Here is a 21501-nt window from a genome sequence, read left to right on the forward strand (position 1 = left end):
AGGCAATGGAGTTAAGTGGCTTGCCCAAGGTCACACAACTAGGTAATTATTAAGTGTCTGAGGTCAGATTTGAACTCAGGTCCTCCTGACTCCAGGGCCAGTGCTCTATCCACTGCACCACCTAGCCACACCCCCATCCTTCTTGAACCCCAGTTGCTCTTTTCTCTCATTTTTCTCTTCTGTTTTTCCCCCATGGGGTTCATGTTTTGAAAATAATTCTTGAATTTAGAATTAGAAGGGACATTTTACCAAAGGACAAACTGAAGGCAAATAATTCTCATAGGTAACACAGGTATTAAATAGCATTAGTTCTGGGACCTCTGCTAATGCAGATTGGCACCTCCTACTCTATAGAAGCTTTCTAGATTTTGTCCTGATGAAAGGCTAAGAGATCTGCCTGTGCTCACATGTTCAGGATGTATTAGAGGGAAGACTTGGACTCAGACCCTGGTCTCAGGACAAGCTCTAGGTCTCCTACCAAGACTCTGGCACAGGACCAGCCAACATGGCATGCCCTCATCAGAGTGGGTGCTGAGCTCTACTAGCAAAGAAGAATGGACACAGCTCAAAGGAAATGTGAGATGTGGAAGTTCAGAGGAAGCAACCAAGTGGTCACATAGACTATTTGTGCTTCACCAGTGGTGGAGCTTGTATTGGTCTGCTCAACCAGTCAGACACACCGTAACTCATTTCTAACACAGTGGTATCATTTTGATCTTTTTCCATAACAAAGGACAAAAACCAACTAACCAAGCTTCCTCTAAACGGAGAAACAGAGGAAAAAGTATTAGGAAAAGTCTGGAAAGGTGTATTGAGAGAGGGCTGTCTTGGCCCAAACTGGCAGGTTCCTGAACTGGCAACCAAGGCCCAAGGTCCTTCCATTTTGGACATTGGTATCAGTGGTCCTCAAGCTCAGTATGAGTCAGGAAGCTGATGCTGCAGTCAACAAAAGTAAGGCAATCTTGGAATATGTTTAGAAGGGTTTATTAGAGAAGTGATGGTCACATGGCTAAGTAGTGCATACACTATCAGGTGGAGAATCAGCCTCAGATACTTACTAGTTGTGTGACCGTGGTAAAGTCACTTAACCATGTTTGCCTCAGTTTCCTCATCTATAAAATGATCTGGAGAAGGAAGTAGCAAACCACTCCAAGTATCCTCCAAATTGGGGGAGGGGGCAGCTAGGTGATTCAGTGGATAGAGCACTTGGAATCGGGAGGATCTGAGTTCAACGCCAGATTTAGACACTTAATAATTACCTAACTGTGTGACCTTGGGCAAGTCCCTTAACCCCACTGCCTTGCAAAAAAAAAAAAAAGAAACAAAAACCTCCAAATGGGGTCATGAAGAGTCAGATGAGACTGAAAAGACTAAATCACAATAAAAAAAAAATACATTATACTTCACCCTTCTCAGACTTCATTTAGAATGTTGTGTTCAGCTTCGAACATCTTTAAAACTCTTTTTATTATTTTTCCAATTACTGCAAAGGTAGTTTTCTACATTCATCCTTTTGCAAACTTTGAGTTCCACACTTTTCTTCCCTTCCCTCACCTTTCCCCATGGCACAAACAATCTGATTTAAATTGTTCATATATAATCAAAACATCATATTTTAAGGACATTGGTAAGATTAGTATCCAAGATGGTGAAGGACCTTTTGAAGGTCAAATATTGGACTGCAATGTAGATGAGAGATGAGATCGGCTCTTTATACCAGCAGAAGATCGAACCAGAAGCAATTTGTAGAAATTACAAAGAAGAAAATTTAGGTTAGAGTTGGAGGATTAGAACTTATTAGCTCTAAAGTTGAAACAAAGTCCAAAGGATTGAACTCCTTGGGGCCTTTCCCTCCTTGGAAGGCTTCAAGAGAAGCTTAAGACTACCCCTCATAGACATAGTGGATAGAGTACTGGTCCTGCAGTCAGGACGATCTGAGTTCAAATTTGGCCTCACTAAATAAATACCTAGCTGGGTGACCTTGGGCAAGTCACTTAACCCCATTGCTTTGCAAAAACAAAAACTTAAAAGACTACTTCTCAGGTACCTTCTAGAAGGCATCCTTCCTGTATTTATCAGGGATTTTATGGTAGGGACCTTTCCTGCACCATCTAAACTCTAATTCTATGAGTCTATGATTCCAAGTTTAAATTTATCTCCATCAAATTTCATCTCATCGTTCTTTGCCAAGAACATCTTCCTTCTCTGCCTTGTTGACTGTCAGATCCTATTAGTTTTTGTTACAGACTTGGATAAAACACTAATAGGCCGTTAATTGAAATATTTATCATGCGCCCTTCTTATCAAAGGCCATTGAGGCCATTGAGTGCTGGGCCAGTTACCGGAGCTCTGAAAAGCAGCCAGGCTGAGGCAGCAGCAGAGCCTGGGGGATGGGAGGGGGTGCCAGTGTCTCTGGGTTCTTTGGGAGAGCTGGTGGTGTATTTTCTTTCTCAGGTGATGGGAACATTGGCTGGTGGTATTTCCATTGCTTATAACAATATTATTTACCCTTCTTTTTCTTTTACAAGGCAGTGGGGTTAAGTGACTTGCTCAAGGTCACACAGCTAAATAATTATAGTCTGAGGGTGGATCTGAACTCAGGTCCTCCCGACTCCAGGGCTAGTGCTCTATCCACTGTGCCACCTAGCTGCCCCTTTACCCTTCAATTTCAAAGAAGGCCATGCTCTCAGGGAGGGGATGCCATGACAAGTATGTGAATTGGATTTGAATGAGGGGGGCTGCGCTAACTCACCAGCCTCACTTTCTCCTCCAGAGCCATCTGGATCCAGTGGCCAGATAGGAATCAGGATGATTGGAAATGGCCCTGGATGCAAAACAATCAGGGTTGAGTTACTGCCCAAGATCACACAGTCAGTAAGTGGCAACTCTTTTGATTGTACATGAACAATTCAACTCAGTCTGAATTCGAACTCTCATCCTCCTGACTCTAAGGCCAGTGTTCTAGCCACTGCACCACCTAGTTCCTGTACATTGCCTACAGGACCAAGAGGAATAGGAGGTTAGCTAGTCCGTGGTCTAATTGGATTAAAGTGATCCCAAACCCACCACACCAAACCAAAGGAACAAGCATTTTTTTAGCAATCCACTTCAAAAAACTATGTATAAACAAGCTATATTTAGAAGATCCTGGTGGTAATCTTAAAGGGAAGGGGCAAGAATTAGGGGGAAATAGGAACAGCTTCTGGCAGATGGTAGAATTTTGTTGTTATTGCTGATGTTTGCTCTTTGTTTTCAAAGAGGACCATGACATCAGGGAGATGATGCCATGACATGCCCGTGAATTGGATTCAAGTGAGGGAGGGCTGGGCAAAGTCAGACTTTCTCCTCTAGAGCCCTTTAGCCGAGACCAGGAGGGGGAACAGAGGCAGGAGAGAATTACAGGCATGGATTAGAAGTTGACTTGCCTCCTGCCAGGGAAAGGCTGCAATGACAAAATTTGCCAGAGGACAGCAGATTTTGGTCCTAAGAATGTTCCTTTTTAACCAGTGTCCAGGATCCCAGAGGTTAGGGTCATAGAACCCTGTTCATCGGCAGCTGTGCACTTATCCTCTATTATTAAAGTTCCCATGACTCCAGGTCATTCACATAGTCACTGTAAAAGAGAAGGGACAAAAAACCCCATTAGAAACGGCATTGAAGAAAAGAATGGATGGTTTTCATTTTTATCTTTGCATCTTGCCAGTTGGCATGATGTCTTTCATACAGTAAACACTTACAGAATTGAGCTCACCAGAATGTTCTTTAGGTGACCTTTGGGTAATTCAGTTCCTCTCTCCTGCCTCCACTTCTTCAACTGTTATCTACTTCACAGGATTCCTGTGAAAATTGAATGAAATAATGAATAGAAAACATTCTGTTGACTTTAAAGTATTATATTGTCAGTGACTATTATTATCCATATTATTGTCAGGAATGATCAGATTGGGTTCGGTGGAGAATGTACTGAACAAAAGAATCAGCAAACTCATACTCTACTTCTGACCCCATGAGCTTGTGACCTTGGCCAAATCCCTTCCCCTCCCTGGACCTCAGTTTCCTCACTTGTAAAATGGAGATTCCAAAATCTCTAAATTCTATATTGGAAGGGACCTCAGTGGCTGTCTAGTTCAAATAGTCTCTGACTTGCCCCCCTCCCAGGGCTGTTCTCAAACTCACGGGGACCTTCTATCTTCTATGTGTTTCTCATTTATATAGGTTGTCTCCCTCATTAGAACGTAAGCTCCTCACAGACAGGGACTATTTCTGCCTTTCTCCGAATCCCTTTGTTTTGCAATATTTGGCTCATAATGGACTCTAGATAAATATTTGCAATAAATATTGGCTCACTGGATAGAGTGATGACCTGGAATCAGGAAGACTTGATTTAAATCTTGTTTCAGACATGAAGGAGTGCTGTAACCCTGGGCAAGCTGTTTGATCCTTCCAAGTCTCAGTTTCCTCATCTGTAAAAATGGGAAACTATCTCTCTGGGTTGCTGTGAGGATCATATGAGATAACATACTACTAGTCATTATTCCTGTTGATTGTAAATGCAGAGGTGCCCTTGGAAACTGCAAAATGTTATGGGATTTTATTGTCATGTCTGTTCCAACATCATGCTAGGGACCATAGGGCGATACTGGTGCAATGTGTCTTGGGCCTTGCCTTTGGGGAATTAAGTCATCATTATCTTGGAACAATATTCTCCTAAGAGATGTCTAGGCTACATCCCTCATTTTAAAGATCAGGACACTGAGACCAGGGGAGTCAAGTGACTTGTCCAAGATCACACAGAGAGGAAGAATCAGAGGTAGAATCTGAACCCAAAGCGTTTTCTACTTTATCATGTTCTAAGTTCACAGGAGAATAAGGGGGAAGATGAGCAAGATGAAGAGTCATTCTTATCACTCTAAGCTTTACAAAACACTTCCCCAGTATGATTATGAGAAGGAAGTGCTCTATGGTTCAAATATCAATAGAGAAAATTATTTGTCTGTCATAGAGATAATTGGCAAGTTTTCTATGGAAAATCAGCAAAAGTAAAAGTTTCTTCGTAATAGCTCGCATTAATATAGTGCTTTCATAAATGAAAAGTAATGGGTTGGTTAGGTGGAACCCTGGTGGCTAGAACACTGGCCCTAGAGACAAGTTCCGATCTGCCCTCAGACACTTAACTAACTGTGTGACCCTAGGCAAGTGGTTTACCTCTGATTACCTCCAAAAACTCCACTGCAAAGTATTAGCTCACAACAACCCTAAGAAGTAGGTTGATATTATTAGGCTTATTTTTTGGCTGAGAGAGTGACTTGTTCAAGGTCCTACTACTACTAGTAGTGAGAAGAGCTTATCGCCTGACTGTATCAAGACCCTGTCCAATCCAGACTTTTTTGAGAAATTGCTCTCTCATTTTCCAGAGAGTCTGGAGTCAAGATAGCCCATGAGAAAGTGCTTGTCCTGGGGCTGCAGGAAGCAGACTCCTTCTGTTTTCTCCTAGGCAGGCTCTCCGTTCCTAGCGCATCCTTTAGCAAAGTTTTAGCCTTCTCCCCTTATTGCCCAGAGCCCATGGGATGGTGTGACTCTGGACCAGAATGAGGTCATGGCTAGCCTGGAGAGTTCTGTTCTCCATGTAGGTCTTGCTTCCAGGGGCCATTGGTAGAAACAAGTCACGATGAGCCAGATCACACTGTTATGGGTGGAGCCAAGACTAGACTATGTGTCTCCTGGGTGGCATTATTGGGTTTTTCCTAAGGTCAGCCAGAATGTCAGAGAATAAAACCTTTGTTACAAGGGAGAGAGCTCAGAACTTTCTTGATGAACTTGGACTCACGGGAGCTGACTCTGGCACCGGTATGGCCTTGGGACACTCTATGCCTCCATTTCTCCCTTTGTAACACGAGGGGGATAGATGAGATGATCTCAAAAGTCTCTTCCAAATAACACACACATAGATTGAGGTGTGATATACTAAATCCAGGATGTAACCACTTAAGTCCCATTTAATTAGGACATGCTAAATCTATGATTCTGAGAGCTAGAGAAGTCAACATGCAAGCAACTGGGCCAGAATTTAAAACCAAATTTGTTGAGATAAAATTCAGAAAATTCCTCCTGCCTCCCAGTTGGCTACATGAGCTTGAGGATGTAAGTAGTTCAAAGATAAACATTTAACTCAATAGAGTAAGGAGAAAAATAGCATTGGAGTTTTCCACCCTAAGACTTGATATTCAAATAGATTTGAGATCTCTTCAATGTAGCTATTACCTTTGATGATACATATCGCAACTATGTCTGTCCATCCAAGGTGATTCTGTTCATTTCTGCCCATAATTAGCCTCAGGGAGTTCATAGGCTGCCCATGGATAAGCAAACTATGGAACAGGAAGGTCAGTACGGATGTGTGGAGGAATTAGGGAGCACAATTGGCAAAGGCAAAGGCCGGGAGTGGCAATTCAAGGACTACTGATGTCTTTGGATAAACTCATCATGTTCTTTTTTGCTGGACCTTCTTTCCAGCATGTTCCTCTCTGCCATACCTAGGTATTGCATTAACAATTTTGTTTGGTTATTATCTCATATTTCTACTCCTTCCTGTTTCTTTCTGGGTTGTTCTCATTACTGCAATTACATCTTTTTTGTTTTTATTAATTTTTAATTGAGATCTAGCATTTCCTCCAATTATTTAAAAACATTATTCTGAGAAGGGGAGCATAAGCTTCATCAGAATGTCAATCAGCTAGAGTCTTTAATTAAGGTGTTAACTCTTGCATGGGAGAAGAAGAGTTAGATAGATCACCAGGTTTTACTTCACTTTTAGCCTAGAGTCTAGATTTAGCTTCCAGTCAAAAATCAGCATCTCAAAACCCCCCTCTCTGACTAGGGAAAATTTGTTTTTCTCTCCATGAGGAGCAAGATCTAATGGTTTCCTGGATCTTAGTTCCAGAGGCTCAGTTCCTTTTGAACACAGATTTGTTGGTTAATTAGAGCTCATTAGAGGACTTAATCTGTCTTTAGAGCATACTTCTTTCTACTAGCAGTATCAAAGTCCTTGTACAGAGAATCTATTTGATTTAGGGTTAGAAAATCCCTTTAACTTCAGTCAATTCCAGGCAAATGCTAGCTACTGAAAACCAACATTTTCCCAACTAATCCATAGAAGAGGTCTATGGCTATGGATAGATTTCACAAGCTCTATGAATTTGGAAAGGGAAAAAATTTAATCTTTGTTTTTATTAACCTTTTCATTGAGATCTAGCATTTTCTCCAATTATTTAGAAACATAATTTCATTAGATGGCCAGACAGGTCCAGGATACAAAAAAAGGTTAAGAATGCTTGCTCTTAAAAAGAGAGAGAGAGAGAGAGAGAGAGAGAGAGAGAGAGAGAAAGAATGCTTGCTCTAGGGGCAGCTAGGTGGCACAGTGGATTAGAGCACTGGCCTTGGAGTCAGGAGTACCTGAGTTCAAATGCGACCTCAGACACTTCTAGCTGTGTGACCTTGGGCAAGTCACTTAACCACATTTGCCATAAATAAAAAAAAAATTTGAAATAATGCTTGGTCTAAACCATTTGGGGAGCTGAATATCAACAAACTACAAAAAGCTATGTGGGTTTGAAGACTCACTACTTCAGTCACATCCCCAAATTCTCTAGATTCTCATGAATATGAACCAGTAAGGGAAAGCAAATGCAACAACAACCACAGAGCTAGACACAGCTGGTTCCAAATCTGTGATTTAAATTTCTATCTTTCCCATGCCAATTTGTCTGCCAACAGGCTTTGAGACACAGTTATGTGAATGTATGGCTTCATGGCAATGATGTCCCACCAGGCTGCTTACCAAGGATGCTTAAATCATAGGGAGAGGTGGAGGCTTGATCTATCCCACATGAGCTCACATGTTTGGCTAGAAAATTATCAGTTCATCTGAAAGAACCTGGAGGTTTTAGAGCAGTGTGACCTCAGGATATGTCAGCCAAGAAAACTAATGCAATCATAGTCCTTGTGAAGAAAGGCAGAGAGAACCAGCCTGGGGATATGATCATCTTGCGGTTCTCTGTCCATGGTCAGACCCGTGTCTACAGTACTTTGTGTTCAGTTCTGGAGTTTAGGAGAGAATTTGACAATCTGGACAATATCCAGAAGGAAAATGTTCCCACTGGGGAGAAATAATAGGCCAAGTTTCAGAAAGATGATTGGAAAGAGTTAGGAATGTTCCTCTTGGGGAAGAAAAGACTTGGGAGGACAGGACACAGATTCTCTTGTAATTTCCTGTCAGATGGAAAAAGGAAGAATCCAGTTTATTCTGCTCAACCCTGGACTGCAGAGTGAAGAGCAATGGCAGAATGTCAGAGAGGGCACATTTCAGCTTAATATAAAGAAAAAAATGCCCAAAATGTGGGATGAGTTGCCCAGGAAGGGAGTGGATTTCTGAGTTCTATCTGTGACAATTACTTCATATGGGACTTTGGGAAATCACTCACCTACCCTGGGTTTCAATTTTGTAAAAGGAAGTCTGAGTAGACCTTCTGTAACTCTAAATGACTCTGATCCCTCCCAAAAATATTGCATAGGGGTTTCCTATTCAGAGATAGTTAGACTCATTGTCTCTGAGATTCCATTCAACACCATGACATTGGTATTCAATATTAGGATTCATCTTCAGAGTGCCTCAAATTCATTTTGGAACTAAAAGGAAAAATACCCTGGCCCCTCTGGTTTTTTCCCGTCCCTACCTCTCCCTTCTCCTCTTTTCCCTTCCTGTTTCCTCTCTTTCTTCTTACCCAGCATCAATCCTTCCTCTGTCCCTGTGAGAAATGAGCTATTTCAGAGCCCTGGTGAACAGTGTGACATCTTCTAGCTTGAATCAAATCAAACCTCACTTATTCCTTATTATTTCTTTGGTCAAGGTCACTCTGACAAATCATGAGCAATAAGAGGTCTGGGTAACTGAGAATTCACTCCCACAATAGGTCTCAATGATTTAGAAGGCTTGTCCCTGGCAGTGCAAGCATGTGGGCACCATCCTGCCCAGTTCACACCTTAGTGGAGAGTGGTTCAAAAGTCCCAATCTCTTCCATGCCCATGAATTCCATAGATTCTTGTAATGCAGACACAAAAGTGACTCCTCTTTTTCAGTTTCTCCATCTTTGCTATTCTCCTCTTGCCCCTGCCCCATTCCCTCCCTCCTTTGTGTTTCTGCCCCTTTAGATTGTAAGCTCCCTTAAGGCAGGTTTCTGTTTATTCTATCCCCTGCATATCATGATAATGAATTAATTGGCAGGCATTTGTGTTTATTGGAATTCATTCCACCCTAAGAACAGCACAATTACAAGCCAAGAAACTTTTGGATTCCCTGTCCTCTTCACATACTGCTTTCTTGTCCTCATGGCGGAATGATTATTGGTCTGGATTGTTAGAGAACCTGGATTCAAATCCTGCCTTTACTAGAACCTTTACTAGTGCAAGTCCCTCTATTTTTCTCTTTTATTTATTTATTTTATTTTATTTTATTTAAGGAGGTTCAAGTTTCCGAAGATCTTTCTGTGTCCCTTTCCTTCTGTATATATTGAAATCCTTTCCTTTCAGGCTCAGCTTAGAATCCTCCTCTTTCTTCCCTCAAGACTTTACTGTTGAAAATTTTCCACTTTGTGAGCTAATGCAAAGGGATGGAGTTAGAGAACGGGAAACACTATATGAGTCCTAGAATGACATAAATGGACATAATATCACCACCAAAGATAGAAACTGAATGTTAGGTATGTATAATAATCAAACTTGACTCCAAAAGAAAACAGAAAGGTCTGTTTCCTTTCTATGCAGAGGTATATATGTATGAAGGGAACTGAGTATGGATGTGGAATATTACATAAATGGTCTAACTTAGCTGATATGTTGGTTAGCTTTTCTGTACTCTGGTTTTTTGGATTTTTTTTTTGTTGTTTGTTTGTTTTTTTAGGATTTTGCCAGGCAAATGGGGTTAAGTGGCTTGCCCAAGGCCACACAGCTAGGTAATTAGTAAGTGTCTGAGACCAGATTTGAACCCAGGTCCTCCTGACTCCAGGGCCGGTGCTTTATCCACTGCGCCACCTCGCCGCCCTTGGTTTTTCTTTTTTAAATTTTTCCTTTAAAAAAAATCTCCAAAGATCAAGGACAATCCTGAGAGACCTGCTATGGACAATGCCATCCACATCCAGAGAAAAACTTGTGGAGTTTGAATGCAGAGCAAAGCATACTATGTTCGTATTTTTATTTTTTATTTATTTTTTAGGCAAGGCAATAGGGTTAAGTGGCTTGCCCAAGGCCACACAACTAGGTAATTATTAAGTGTCTGAGGTTGGATTTGAACTCAGGTTCCCCTGACTCCAGGACCAGTGGTCTATCCACTGCGCCACCTAGCGGCCCCCATGTTCACATTTTAAAATTTTCTTTTAAGTTTTTTCTTTCTTCCTCATGGGTTTTCCCCTTAGTTCTAATTCCTCTTTCATATATGATTAATATGGAAATATGGTAAAAACTATTATATTTACCAGACTGCTGCCTTAGGGAAGAGGGATGGAAGGGAAGGTAGTAGAAAAATGTGAACTCATAAATTTTCAAATGGATGTGTTAAAAACTACCATTGCATGTCATTGGAAGAAATAAAATAAAATTTCAACTAAAAAATCTCTATAGCAAAGACCGACTTTCAAGGCAAGGGAAATGGAGAAATATATTTGAAAATAAAGTTAATGATAAAACAAAAAATGCCATGACATGGAGGGAATGGAGGGAACTCTGGATCTGGTTGGAATGCTAGTTTTTTTTATATTAGTAATCCTAAACATGTCAGTGAAATGGGAACACGATGGAACACCCTTTCTCATATGGTTGATGAAGAAGAGAGTGTACCCTTTGGGTGCCAAAAAAATGTGAACTATTCTAATTATTACCTTGCATCATACGTGTTTGTGTGTGTGTGTGTGTGTGTGTGTGTGTGTGTGTGTGTGTGTGTGTCCTGGTGTCCTGCCCCACCTCCACCCTTTCCCAAAATTGAGTGCCTGGAAGCAAGTTCTGCCACATTTTTTCTATTTGTGTCACTAAATTGAGCACAGGAAATACTCAGTGACTTGAATTGAAGTGAGCTGCCCCTACACCCCTTTTAAGCAGAGGCTGGAAACCTCATTTCCCTCTGACATTTGAAGAGAATGGGGTCTTTGAAAAGGATTAGGGGAGTCAAAAGACAAGCATCCCAGATCAGCCCCTTAAAATCCCTAGAGTGAGAACCAAAGGACCCAACTTCAAACACTGATTCTGGCCCTTCCAAGCTTGTGACTTGGGAAATTCACTTTTTTTCCCCTCTGGATCTTGGTTTCCTCTTTAAAACAAAGGCCCTTGGTTCCCACACCAATTCTCTGAAACAATCATAGAAGCTTCTCAGAGCAGTCCATCACGATAATGAATTAATTGGCAGGCATTTGGCTCCTTCACTGAGGACGGGGCGGTTCTGTGGCTCCCTTCCTCTACCCCTCTGGGGCTCTGGTTCAGTGCCAGACCCTCAGGTCCCTCACAGTGGAAAGAGCTAACATCTCCAGTTAAGGAAGGGAATTGTCGCAGATCCTCAGTGCTGTTTCTTCATTCTGTTGTGTGAAGTCATATACATGGTGGGAAGAACAGGTGGCACTCAGTCTACACCATTTTTGACTTCCATACTGGAAAAGAATTCTCAATGAAATTCAAAGCATCCTGGTCAAACCAGACTTGAAGGGGATCTGGAATAAAAGAACAAAAAACAAAAAGAAAAAGAAAACAAAACAAAAACAAAATCAAGACAGTCCCTGCTCTCAAGGAGCTGCCATTCTAACAGTGGGAGGAGACAGACCAAGATAATGCTTCAGATCAACAAGTGTGGGTATGGACTAGGGGGCAGAAGTGGGGAAGAAGGCACAGAATGTTGGGGGGAGGAGGAGGGGAATATCCCCCGGGTTCTAGTATTTGTGCTATGGAGAGAAAATGGTAACACCTGAAGAATGGAGTGAATGACTTTGGTCCAGGGAAACAATTTAAGGTAAGGAATAATGGAAGTTGGAATCAAAGCTAACCTATCAAAGGAAGCAGGTATTATTTGATTGAAGTCATTCATTTTAGTCCATAAGATCTATTAAGCACCTACTGAATACAAAGAAAAGCAACAATCTGTTCCTGCTGTCAAGGAGTTAATAATCCAGTGGAAAGCAAAAAACATTTTTGTAGTAACAAAGAAATGAATATAAGTAGGGTGCCCATGGACAGGAAAATGACTGAAAAGACAGTTTGGTATAGCAATATTTAAAAATAAATTTTTATTGATATATTTTGTTTCTACAATGATATAAATTTGCTCTTCCCCTCCCTGAAAGCCAATTCATATAATAAAGATTTTTGTTGAAGTGTAGGAAGAAAAGAAAAAACAAAATGAAGTGGGAAAAAATCCAAACTTCTCCCCAAATTTAAAAATAGAAAAACAACCATCATATTGAAAAATATAACACGTTCAATATTGCATTTTTAAAAATTCAGTTAAATTTTCAATGAACAAAAATTGATTTTTCTCTCCTCAGTCCCCCTCCTTAAAAAGGGGGGGAAAAAAACCTTTTTTAATCAAATAAACAAATTCAGACCAAATTAATTCCTGCAATAGTCATGTTGAAAAGTTTCAATATATTTCAAAATTGTTTTAATATATTTTAGTATAATGTATTTAAAAAATATATGCCACAATTTATTTCAATGTAATATATTTCAAAATATATGCCACAGGGGTGGGGGGGGCTAGGTGGTGTAGTGGATAAAGCACGGGCCTTGGAGTCAGGAGTACCTGGGTTCAAATCCGGTCTCAGACACTTAATAATTGCCTAGCTGTGTGGCCTTGGGCAAGCCACTTAACCCCATTTGCCTTGCCAAAAAACCTAAATATATATATAATATATATATATATATATATATATATATATATATATATATATATATGTATGTATGTATGCCACAATCTGTATCCTGAGTCTATCAAAAAATGGGTGCAATGTTTTTATCTTTAGTCTTCTGGTATTGTAGTTGATCACTGAGCTAATTAGAACCGTTTGGTTGTTGTTGTGTCAGTTGTTCTGGTTTTGCTCACTTCAGTTTGCAAGTTTCTCTAAAATAATTTCCTTCATCAGCATGATAGTATTCTATTACATTCACAAATCATCATACATTAAACACTTCCCTACTTGAGGGACATCCTCTTTATTTCCAATTTTTTTGCCAATACTAAAAAAAAAATGCCATAAATATTTTTGGGTATCTGAATCCTTTCCCCCTTTACTTTAAGATTTCTTTGAAAGGGGCAGCTAGGTGGCTCAGCGGATAGAGCACCGGCCCTGGAGTCAGGAGTCCCTGAGTTCAAATCTGGCCTCAGACACTTAATAATGACCTAGCTGTGTGGCCCTGGGCAAGCCACTTAACCCCATTGCCTTGCAAAAAAAAAAAAAAGTAAAAAAAAATTTCTTTGAAATATAGACTTTGAAGTGGTGTCTCTGGTTTTAATTGAGTAATTATGGGGGGACTAGTTCCACATGGTTTTCCAGAATGTCTGAACTAATTCACAAATCCAACAAGAGGACCTGTGCCTATTTTCCTGGAACCGCTCCCAACATGTCATTTTCCCTTTATTTTGTCAATTTTACCAGTTTAATAGATGTTAAGTGGAACCTCAGAATTGTTCTAATTTATATGTTTCCAAAATTAATAGCCTGGATTCTTCTTTAGAAAACCATTCATATCTTTTGCCCATTTATTAATTGAAGGGTGACTCTTAGCCTTATAAGTTTGAATTAATTCCTTATAGATTGGAAAAAATCTCAAAAAAATGTTCTTTTATTTTCACATACCACAATTTGTTTAGACATTCCCAAATCAATTTACTTCGCTTACAATTTTTTTTATTATAGGTTTTTTTTTGCAAGGCAATGGGGTTAAGTGGCTTGCCCAAGGCCACACAGCTAGGTCATTATTAAGTGTCTGAGGCCGCATTTGAACTCAGGGACTCCTGACTCCAGGGCCGGTGCTTTATCCACTACGCCACCTAGCCACCCCCAGGGGATGAACATTTTCCTACTCAATTTGCATAATGAATTCAGAATTCCACAACAGCACATTAATGGGGTGTATATAGTGTCTTCAAGGAGGACTAGAATCTGTAGTATGAGGTCAGCCTTTTAATGAGCATCTTGCACTCAACCTTCACCTGTGATTCCAAGAAGCTGTAGCATGAGCAGCAACCACATCCTGGCAAACTGTCTTAGCAGAGGGCTAAACTAAGTTGAGGTTATTTGGCAGACCTCAAATTGGTCAGTGTATTAGGGTAAAGTCTACCCCAAACATATAATTTCCCAGGGCAGAAGTGGAGGATCAGAACAATTTGTTCCGGTGGCATGAAAGTAGCTGAAGTGGTTCTCAGAGCTTGTCAGACATGGAAGAAGGTCATCCCAGGTCATCACCAGTTGTCCTGATTTTTGTCTTGCCACTGAACTGTGATGACTAAGGAAGAGAGAGCACAAGACTGATAACTTTGTGTAACTCTCCCTCATTTAAGTCCAACCCACTGGCAGGTCAAGACATCATTCTCACTGATCTTCAGAAATGACGGACAAGCAAGAGCAAGAGTGTACCTCTCTTGCCACCCGCTCCTCTGACGCTGATAATTAAATTCTCTGGTCATCTTTGCCAATATAAAGGGTGTGAGGTGAAACCTCAGGGCTGTTTTGATCTCCATTTCTCTTATTGTTAGTGACTTGGAACCTTATTTTATATGGTCATTAATAGTTTACAAATTTTCTTTTGAAAACTGCTTGTTCACTATCTATTGGGGAATGGTTTTGGGTCTTGCAGATTTCTTAGTTGTCTGTCTATCTAGGATACCAAACCCTTTTCAGAGAAATCTGAAATAAAGGCGTTCTTCCCATTAGACCTCTTCTCTTTTCTTTTAAGTTTTTGATCAGATATGTGAATATAATGTAACATAGTGCAATGGCATCATGTTTGGTCATTTCAGGCACGCCCAACTCTTCATGACCCCATTTGGAGTTTTTGGGGCAAAGATACTGGAATGATTTGCCATTCACCTCTCTACTTCATTTTACAGATGAAGAAACTGAGGCAAACAGGGTTAAGTGACTTATAACTTATAAGCATCTGAAGTTGGATTAGAATTCAGGTCTTCCTGACTCCAGTCCCAGCCCTCTTTCCACTGCACCATCCAGCTCCCCAATTGCAATAGAATAAATGGCAAATAGGAGAGATTCAGAGAAGTGTGGAGCAACTTGTATAAACACATAAATGGTGAAGTAAGCAGAATCCTGAAAACAATATATGCAATGACTAGTAAATGAAAATCACCTTTAAACCAAAGTTAAACACTATATAACTATCTCTCTTGGACATCTTGAACTGGATGTCCAATAGCATCTTAAACTCAATAAGTCCAAAACCACATTCATTATCTTTTCCCCTAAATCTGCCCTCTTCCTACCTTCCCTATTACTATTGAAGGTAATTTTCCCAGTCCCTCAGGCTCATATACTGGGGAGTCTTCCCAAACTCTTTTCTATCTCTTACACCCCACAATCCAATACGGGGCCAAATCCTGTTGATTTCACTTTTGCAGCATCCCTCAGCTATGTCTTCTTCTCTCTTCTGACACTGACACCATCCTGTATAGACCCTTATCATCTCACACCTGGATTATTTAATAGCTGCTGGTGGGTCTCCCTGTCTTATGTCTCTTTTCACTCCAATCTATTCTCCATTCAGCCAACAGAGATTTTTCTAAGAGACAGGTCCAACCATGTTACTCAATAAACTGTATTGTCTCCCTATTATTTCCACTCCATTGTATCAATGGAACATAATAGGCATTTAATAAATGCTCATTGAATGAAAAGAAAGGCAATTGGACCAGACTGACCTCAATGAGAGCAAGATCATGTAGCAGACTTCCTAGTATCTCCTGCCTCATGTCCTAACCTAGTCAATGCTGAGCATGGAATCAACAGTTTGCCAATTGATTACTAATTGCTGGGGAAAACTTGTCATCAGACCATGGAGATGGGCATATTATAAGTTTAATTCATTAGTTCAGTCAGAAGACCTGGGTTCAAATTCCATCTCTTTTATCTTACTATTTGTGTGACTTTGTATAATTTTACTTTACACTTAAATTTTATTTAATTTTATTTTCTCAATTACATGGAAACAAAAAATGTTGACACAAATTTTTTTCAGTTCCATATTATCTCCCTTCCCTAAAAATAGCTTTGGATAATCCCACAAATTTTGGTATGTTGTCTCATTGTTATCATTCTCTTGAGGAAATTATCTGTTTCTATGATTTGTTCATTGGCTATTAGATTATTTAGTTTCCAATTGGCTTTTCATTCAGATCAAAGCTCCAGATTGAGTCTTTCCTGGGTCTTCTCAAATTGTCTTAGGACAATTTTCTGCTGCTCTGAGGTGATGATCTGTCTTTTTGTGTGTGTGGAAGAAATTTGGAAAGTCATCTTCTGGAAGTATAGATTAAAAATTAACTGGAAGCTAAATAAGTTAAATCTGGCTTCAGCTATCCAGAAAGGATATAGTGTGCAGTCACCAAAAGGATTGCAGGGAGCAAGATAATTTGTGGGACAGTATGGCTGGAGGGACCCTAATTGTAGCTAAAAGTGGTAAGGAAAGTATAAGACAGATCATAGAGACAGATCATAGAGACAGATCATAGAGACAGATCATAGAAAATAGCAGTAAGAAGGACCTGAGGCTTGGCATATCATTCCCCATCCCTTGGAACTACAACCTAATTTCATTAAAAATGGTTAAAAATCAAAATGCAATAACATACAAATAAATTGAGTAAAGAAGAAAGAAACCAACCATAGATGGTTACCATGGGGATAGAAAAGAACTAGATTCGTATTTGGAAGAAGATAATGGAGATTTTTAATAGTCACTACTTTTTCAATGAAAAATGTCAAATGGTTCCAAACACAAAAAGAGTTCTTGGAAGAATTTGAAAAAAAATCTTTAAAAATCAAATAAGAGAGAAAGAGAAAAAAATAGGGGAAAAAGTAAGAGCAATCCAAGAAAATCAAGAAAATGATGAAAAGAAAGTCAACTGATCAGAAATAGAGAATCAAAAACTTAAGGAAGGAAATAATTTCCTAAAAACTAGAATCAGGCAAGGGAAATCTAATGATATTCTAAGACACCAAGCAATCATAAAACAAAATCAAAAGAATGAAAAAATAGAATAGACGTGAGATATCTCCTCAGAAAAACAACCAATCTGAAGAACAGATCTAGGAGAAATCATATAAAACTAGTTGGGTTACTTGAAAATTATGATTTAAAAAAAAAAGAACTTGATACGACACAGATCAAGGAAAATTGCCTTGAAGTCCTTGAAGAAGAAGGCAAGGTAGAAATAGACAAAACTCACTGATCACTGCCTGAAAGCAATTCCAGAAAGAAAGCTTACAGGAGTATCATAACCAAGTTTCAGAGCTCCCAGGTTAAAGAGAAAATAGGGGAAGCAACAAGAATTAAATAATTTAAATATCATGAAGCAATAAGGATTGCACTAGATTTAGCTATTAGATTGAAGGACCGTAGATCTTGGAATACTATATTCCATGGAACAAAAGAGCTGGAGCAATGACCAAGGATAACCTACCTAGCAAAGTTATGTATAATAATGAATTATTTTATAAAGGACATTTAACAAACGCAAAGACTTTCAGGTTTTTGTGGTTAAAAACCTCAGAACTTAATAACCAAGAGAAATAAAAGACAAACATTACAGACTAATTACAAGGGGCTCAATAAGGTCAAATTGCTTATTTCTTATATGTAAACATAGTGGTATTTTTATGATTGTCATTATCATTTGCTTAGTTTGAAAGAAAGGCCTGGGCTGAGCTGTATGTTTGAGAGTACAATAAGATGATTCTAAAAAAAACAAAACTGTGCAGAGAGATAAAAAAGGTAATTATCTCAGACAAATGAGGCATAAAAGGAAAAATTGATACAGAAGAAGCTAATGGTGGGGAGGGCAGGTAGTGCTGGAACTTTATTCTCATTGACAATGGGTTAAAAAGGGAATAATGTGTATATATATATACATATATATATAGAAAAGTATAGAAGTTTTCTAAATTAGGAAAGAAATAAGAGGGCAAGGATGAGGGGGAGGATAAGAGAAGGATACTTAGAGGAGTGAGTAGGTTAAGGAATAGGAAGGCGAAGTAGCAAGTAGAAGTAAAGCAAGGGAGTGAGGAGGGATAGGGTAAATAGGGTGAGAAGGATAGTGAGGAAAAATGGGAAATAATTGTGCTTAGAATGTGAATGGGACAAATTTACCTATAAAATAGAAAAGAATAGCAGATTAAAATTCTGAATTCAAATATATGTTGCTTTAAGGAAACAATAAAAAAAATGAGAGCTAGAACTAGAGTAGAATTTAGTATATTAAAAACACAGGGATCCCAATCAGAATCTCAAAGTTAAGATAAAATAAATTTAATCAAAAGTGAAAAGCAGAAAAACTGCACAGGCAGCAATATTATTCAATATAGTTTTAGATAATTTAAAATACCTAGATGGTATAAAATAACCCGAGCATATACCTGCCAATAAAGACACAGGAACTTTATGAATATAAACATAAAACAATTTTATACAAATAAACTCAAATCTAAATAATTGACATAATATTTATTGTTCATGAACAGATAAAGCCAATATAATTTTTTTTAGGTTTTTGCAAGGCAAATGGGATTAAGTGGCTTGCCCAAGGCCACACAGCTAGGTAATTATTAAGTGTCTGAGACCAGATTTGAACCCAGGTACTCCTGACCCCAAGGCTGGTGCTTTATTCACTACTCCACCTACAATATTGTTCCCCTACAACTTTTGAAAGAGCTATTTCTTTCTTTTTTTTTTTTGCCAGGCAATGGGGTTAAGTGACTTGCCCAAGGTCACACAGCTAGGCAATTATTAAGTGTCTGAGGTTGCATTTAAACTCAAGTGCTTCTGACTCCAGGGCCAGTGCTCTATCCACTGCGCCACCTAGCTGCCCCCAAAGAGCTATTTCTTATAATAAAAAAAAGAAAAAAGAGGAAGAAAAATTTCAACAAAACTAACCAATATACTGAAAGAGACTGATGTGATATACAGTGATTCTACCCATGGTCCCCCGCTCTACCTTGGAACAGAGTGTTTTCTCATATTATTTCTTTGGATTCAAACTTAGTTATAATTTTTCTGCTCTCAGCTTTGATTGCTTTGTTATTGGCCTTTTTTTCATTTACACCGTTGTATTTATTGCACATTTGTTTTTCTAGCTCTGTTTAACGTCCCTTTGCATCAGGGAAATAATTCCTCCCCCTGAGGAATTTCCTCCTCCTCCTCCTCCCCCTCCCCTCCTCTCTCTCTCTGTCTCTCTGTCTCTGTCTCTCTCTGTGTCTCTGTCTCTCTCTCACTGTCTCTTTCTCTCTCTGTCTCTGTCTCTCTCTGTAATTTTAACATGACAATTTTACCTATTATATTTATTCAATTTCATACCTTAAAATTACTAAAAATTACTAAATTATTAAAGCTGAATTACTAAGATTGTTTTGCTGAGTTAAAAAAATAATAATATAATTCATTTGGAAGAACAAAGGGTCAGGAACTTCAAAGAAACCAGGGGAAAAAAGTTATAAAGGTAGTAGATTTGGCAGTTGTCAGACCTTAAACTATATTATGATGTGAGAGCATTATTGAAGTATAAAAAGAATAATTTTGATTATTTTAAATTAACTTTTTCTTGTATAAATAAAACCTAAAAGCCAAGAATAGAAAGAATGCAGAAAATTGAGGGGAAAAAAATCTTTCATAGACAATCTCTGTCAGGATGAGAATGGATTGGAGTATTGCTGTGATATAGGAAATGATCAGCTGGTTGATTTTTAAAAATATGGAACAATTGGACTTATGAAGGAAGATGCTATCTATCTTCAAAAAACACATTATAGGAGGAAAAACATAATATGGTCTTACATATATGGAAATGCATGAATATATGTGAATATATGTATGTTTATAGATATCTATGCACTAAATTGTATTCTTCTTTAGGGGGAAGGAAGATGAAAAAAATGAAGTAAAAAATACACAGCAGAGGGCAGCTAGGTGGCGCAGTGAATAAGAGCACCGGCCCTGGAGTCAGGAGTACCTGAGTTCAAATCCAACCTCAGACATTTAATAATTACCTAGCTGTGTGGCCTTGGGCAAGCCACTTAACCTCATTTGCCTTTCAAAAAACTAAAAACAACCCCCAAAAATGCACAGCAGAAAACAAAAGAAAACCAACAAAGAAGCAAAGAAAAGCTGGACAGCTTTAAAAATAAAGTATAATATTTATTATTTAGGTTTTCTTGGAATGGAAATTTATTATTTTATATTGAATCTTTTATGGTCTGCTGTGTACATGGCGATGTTTTTTTTTCTTTTCTCATTTTTATATTAAAAAACTTACAAAAAATATGTACAACTTATAAAAAATCTGCTTCCACTGCCCTTTCTTGAAAATAATTTTTATTGTGTTATAGGATGAAAAGGATTATTTAATATTTCTGTGGTTCTACATTTGGTAGTGAGGTTTTTATACCCTAATGCATGATCAATTTTTGATGAGGGTGCCATAAACAACTGATAAAAATATACAGTCCATTCTATTCCCATTTAATTTTCTCCAGAGGTCAGTCTTGGATAAATTGATTATCTTCTCTGGGCTGCAGGTTTGACAAGATGACTTCCAAGGTACTTTAATTTTTTTTTTCCCCTTCTTGATTGTAAATTTAGTAAACCTTAAGAAACAGGAGCATTTCGATATACAGAGTAAGAAAGAGGATTGTACATAAAATAGAGAATTTCTGTTAGGGATGGTTAATTTCTTAGACCCTTCTCAGCTCTAAATCTATGATTCTAGGACCCTAGAAGTTTTTATTAAGCCACATACATAGACTAAACAATAATAATAATAATTTACATTTATTTCCATAACTCTATAGACAACTTCTTATTTGGTCTTCTCAATAATCTTTTAAAATAGATGGGGGGGGGGTGGAGTGAAGGCAGCAATGGCAATGTGAAGGCAGCATTCCCCGAGAACTCCAACCCCCCAAACCCCCAAAATAAAATAGATGGGATAAATATTATCATATTCATTATATAGATGAAAAAACTAGGGCTCTAAGGACTTCTTTTGGGACATATAGCTGGACTCAAATCCAAGACCCAAGTCCAAATAGGGTATTTCTTTTCCTTGCCATTCTCCCTGTCGCCTCCCTCTCCATTATTCCGTTCTTAGAATTGTTGCTTGGAATTATTGTTCCATTATTGCTTGGAAACAAGGCTAGTTAGTCTTGCAATAACTTAGTTCCTCAAGGCAATATTTGGGAGAATTGATTCAGA

The sequence above is a fragment of the Macrotis lagotis genome, chromosome 4, assembly GCF_037893015.1.
Source record: "Macrotis lagotis isolate mMagLag1 chromosome 4, bilby.v1.9.chrom.fasta, whole genome shotgun sequence".
Lineage (NCBI taxonomy): Eukaryota > Metazoa > Chordata > Mammalia > Peramelemorphia > Peramelidae > Macrotis > Macrotis lagotis.